Here is a 5469-nt window from a genome sequence, read left to right as displayed (position 1 = left end):
CCTCAGACTGAGGGCAGCTATAGCAAAGCTCAGGTGAGCAGACACAGGGGAAAGGGATGCTTTGTTGGTTAGATGGTAGGCCTTCCAGCTCAACCAGCAACATGGCCTACCCCCTAAAACTCAGCTCTTGCCATGAGTGGATGAGCTCAGTAGGAATTCCTGGGACGAAATGGGCGATAGGGCTCTTGCCTTACCCAGGAGTCCTAAGCTCCTGTGGCAATGGAATGAATAAGTCAACTGGGTGCAGGTAGAAAACCTGTCAGGCTTGATCCTAAGGAAGGTTTTAAAAAATCACTTTAAGTGCTTCTTGCTATATTTTAATATGCTTTTTGTCAATAATGTGGCCATCATAGAACCTACCTTATTAATGTAACCTTATTTTACTGCTTGGGGCATCTTGCTCCCAAAATCTTATCTCTCTTGTACAAGAGCTTCCACATACTGGCTAAACTCTTTGCTGCCCCCCATACTGTCTGTTTTTAGAAAGAGTCACTCTACTGGCCATTCCAACACAGCAAACTCATACTCAAATTCAGAGAACATCATGATGGGATTACTCAACACTCAGAATCTAAATAAAATGATGCTAGAAATGAAGGCTGTTCAACACAAACACATTAATATTTGTGTCGTTACTGAGACATGGTTTAATTGCAATGACAGGACTCTCTCTATACCAAAGTTTAGCCCCTGTGATGCATTTGGACCCTCTTGCATTTGCAGGAGAGTATCTTTATTTCTAAGAAACACCATTACCTTACATACAACTACCCACAACCTTAATCTGCATCCCCTGAAGATCTAAACCACCATTAACAAATCCAACCATTACTTCATTGCTAGCTATGCATCCTCATCAATGTCCCCAGAGATGTCATGGAAATTACCTTGACATCATTGAGTGGATAAACATCGAACCAATACCATTTTGTTAGGGGACTTAAATGACCCAAACTTCAGTTAGCACACTTATACCTCTAAAATGGTTATGCTGAGCATTTCCTAGACTTGTTAATACAAATACATTGACACAAATTGTAAAATATCCCACAGGAGGCTATAATATTCTTGACCTGGTCCTTATCAACTTAAGCCTTACATATACACCAAACCACATCTGCTCATCCGTGATAAGTCTGACCATGTGTCAGAAACCTTCTCTTTTAGGCTTAGTGACCCCACCCAAGCACCAAATAAGACCACCTTTAGGGACTTTATCAGGGTAAACTTACCACAGCCTGTAGAAGACCTATGCAAAATTCTCAACAATCTTCTGCAAGTGGACCCAGCTGAGATGACTGTTGCATTCACTTCCTTTCACCAGTACCTAAACAGCAGCATAAAAAAGGCAGTACCTATCTACCATAAATATAATGGTAAATTCAGGAATAAAGTTGTCTGGTTGAACTCCCATTTTAATAAACTGTATATCATAATAAAGAAAATAATGAAAAGTTGTGAGAAATCCCCATACCATTATTCCAGGACTACAGTGATACATGCCAGCAAATAACTTAATGGTATTATTAGAAAATGTAAAGCAGAGTACAAGTTTAAGGTTACTACACATACCAAAGGAAACTGCACATCCTTCTTCCGTTATGTTAAGAATGTAAGGAATAATGTCCAACAATGCACTGAGCTCTTCTATAATATCATATATTCTGATCCCAATGATATAGTCAACATGTTGGCAGACAAATTTAGTGCTAACTTTACCCCATCTAGCCACATTTTTGCCCCCTAATAATGCTGAAAATGTAGTTTCCCTTGAGATAGCTTTGAAACAAGTCTTAGAATCCCTGTCAAATGCTAAAAATAATACTCGTATGAGTCCAGAAATATACTAAGTTGTATTCTCATCAGTGCCAAGTACACACTATCTGAGCCTCTACTCAAATTGTTCAAACTCAGCCTATCCACATGGTTTATGTCTGACACTTGAGGAACAGCCACTGTGACTCCCTTAACACAAGGGACCCAGATAATCACAATTGCTTGCCAAGTACTGCTCCCAAGTTTCTAGTATTGCACATTCCCCTTTATAATCTAAGAACTCTTAGTATAAATTGTATTTTTTGTACAAACATGTTTATGGTTCAATAGTAGTCATTTTTAAATGTTTAACTTTATACACATTCCACTATAAAGCATTTAGCAGCAATTATACCTTAGTTTTCATTTTGAGGTTTCATTGTCATTTCTAATTAATCTACAAGATGGTAGTGAGACCAGTGGAGATGGTGGCACTGACAAAAAACAGGAGTCAGAGCTGGAGGTGGCAGAGTTAAATATGTTAAAATTTTCATTGGGTGTGACGAGGATGGATAGGATTAGGAATGAGTATATTAGAGGGTCTGCTCAGGATGGATGGTTTGGAGACAAAGCCAGACAGGCGAGATTGCATTGGTTTGGACATGTGCTGAGGAGTCATGCTGAGTATATTGGAAGAAGGATGCTAAAGATGGAGCTGCCAGGTAAGAGGAAAAGAGGAAGGCCTAAGATAAGGTTTATGGATGTGGTGAGAGAGGACATGCAGGTGGTTGGTGTGACAGAACAAGATGCAGAGGACAGGAAGAAATGGAAACAGATGCTCCACTGTGATGACCCATAATGGGAGCAGCCGAAAGAAGAAGAAGAATTGTCATTTCTAATTAAGACATTCTTGGTATGCTACTAGGGCTTTGGTGAAAGTGAAGCTAGACTGCATTCTGACTACCTCATAGCAAACAAGCTTTTACAGTAATTGAAATCTCTTAGTTAAGTAGTGGCATGGCTTTTATAAGTAGAACATCTATGCACAGTGGCAACAAGCAGATTAGAAGGCAGCTTTGGGAAAAAAATAAGTTTAAAATGGATGAAAATGACTACAAAACTGGCAGGAACCATTGGAAGAGAATGATATTGTTAAGGACCAATCAAAAGAAGGAGGGAAGGAGAGGACAGTGGGGGTTATAAATGTGATTCCATCGACATTGAACAGATGTTTTTTTTAGAAAAAGACCCACCTAAAGAGGTATGCCTCCCAGGAAAACACTATGCCTAACATCCAAAAAGAATCAGCAGAGGGTAGGAGAAAGAGTTCAGATGCAGTTGTGAACAAAGAAAGCAAGAACCCCAAGAAAAAATAAAGTTCCTATCCTGTACAAATAGTATAAGCTTATCAGAGACAAGAGAACGACAATCATGTATCCCCTTTCACCACCACCCACACAAGCACTAATAATTCATTGACGTTGCAACTGGTTTATTATAAACACAGTTCTTAAAACTTGCATAACAGCTCAAGTAATCCTAACAGCCCTGCTGATGGGCTATGTGACAAGCAGCCCACACCAGTCCAGTGTGTCCTATTCCAACTGAGTGATATACTCTCCATGCCCCCACTCAAACAACCTAATCACTGGCCAAGTACAGTATTGCAGACAGTGCATTCCAACATTCCTGAAGATCTGGCTGGCCCAGCCAAGGCAGGAGGGAGGCATGCAGTGACTGCTCACACTTAAAAAGGGAAGCGAGAGAGACATCATCAGTCTGCCACACTGAAAGTGTTGGTGAGTGTCCACAGACCAACATGTTCCCTATGAGTCCCAAGCAATACAGGGACAACAAAGTCTGTGCAGAAAACATTTGTCCCCTAGCACTGCTTTTTCCCCAAAACACAGGGACACTTCATAGATGTTGTGACCAGTTCTGAACACCCATGACAACTGGGCAGCATGCCAGACAGCCTACACTGGACTAGTCTGTATCATCCCAGTGAGTGGCATAGTCACTATGTCTCCTCATCAAACCTGACCACCAGCCAACAGCAGCATTGTAGCCATCTTGCTCCCACATTCTTGAAGCTTCAACTGGCCCAAGAAAGAAAGGGGGAATGAAAAGTAGGAAAAGACCATGCAGAGGCCACCCACTAGGCTGCCAGCCTGAGCACTTGTTCCCCCAGCACTTTCCTGGCATAAAAGAGGTCACTAAGCCAACCACTATCTTAAAACAGCCATGCAGTATAGCAATCATTATAGCTTTTATGCATTCCATTTACTAAATCTTGGATAAGCTTTCTCCTTGAATACTGAGTCACAGTATGAGACATTACAAACCTGGCTGATAGTTGCAAATTTACAAAATAGGCCAGACAGAGGTTGAACAAGGCCCACCCCATGTTGAGGAGATAATGTCCTCTTGATACCAGATGGGTTGTCTGTAAAGTCTTAATGGTCAATGACCTCAACACCCTATTGAGAAGTAACCTAAGCTACTCCATGATTCAAACATTTTGAAGTTGTCTCCAAAGCCACAGGCTTATACACCCCCACCTCAGATAACTTAAGCACTATAAGCGATCAGGCAATGAACACCCTGGGGAATAAGGACTGGATAGAGACTAAATCTCTCAAGGTGCTGTATAGTAACCTACATTTAGGGGTTCAACCAAACTAATTATAACTTCATTGAATTATAAGGATTTGTGGCTGTTCTAACTCACAGATAAGCAGCTGTGGATCTGGTAGCATGAGGACCCAAAAATGCTACCAAATAACATCCAAATTATGGTCCATTTACTAGGGGCCATACCCAAGTGTGAGCCACCTTGACAAATTTTTCTCTGTTGACTGCCTAACAAAGAGTATCCTACAGCAAAAGCACTTAGACTACCTACAACAAAACAAAGAAAAATCAATATAAGTGCAATAATATCCCTCCAGACTCAAAGTAAGGCAAAAAAGGCTTTGGACCAGCATCTGAATTAGACATTGATATGCAGACTGTGGAGGACCATTAATCTTAACACAGACACAGGTTGAATCCACATGTTCATAGATGATATTTTAGTAAAAAATTGTACCAATGCCTAAATGTAAAACCAAAATAGCTCTTTTTGTTATGTATTTCATATTGCCAAGCCACTGCTGCTGTCAAATGTGAATAATTATTCACCCAATCCATAGCCCCCTGCTGAGTCTAAAAACAATTGAATGTATCAGTCGTAGCCCAGTCCATATGCCAAAAGAAAAAACACTAAGTCTGATATGATGATGGGTCACCAAAGAAGGTCTGATTTGTTCCCTCTAGTTAACCCTGAGATGTTTTCAATACCCTCCATGTAACTAGTTTGCTAGGGATTTTGTGAAGATCCTTCCTGGAAATACTGTTATGCATGCAAATGTATAAAATAGAAAAGTTCCATCGGTTCAGTCACTTTAAAACTTTGTATGATAAAATGCCATGGTTGTTAATCTCAAATGGTCTAATTTAGATTTCAGAAAAAAACTAGAGAAACTGCATAACTTCAGAATACAGGAATATAGGAGATGTAACCAGGCCATCAGCAAGGGACACACCACACTGATGACATACCTATAAAAATCTTGTTGACCTTGTTATAATATTTGTTCCCCAATCCCCATGCTCAAACATTATCAAAGTAATAAACTTCTAACTGCCTACAGGCTTCCTGTTCCCAAACCC

The sequence above is a fragment of the Protopterus annectens genome, chromosome 7.part0, assembly GCF_019279795.1.
Source record: "Protopterus annectens isolate FY-2018-M chromosome 7.part0, PAN1.0, whole genome shotgun sequence".
NCBI classification, from domain to species: Eukaryota; Metazoa; Chordata; order Ceratodontiformes; family Protopteridae; genus Protopterus; species Protopterus annectens.
Note: the sequence above shows the minus strand (reverse complement) of the source record.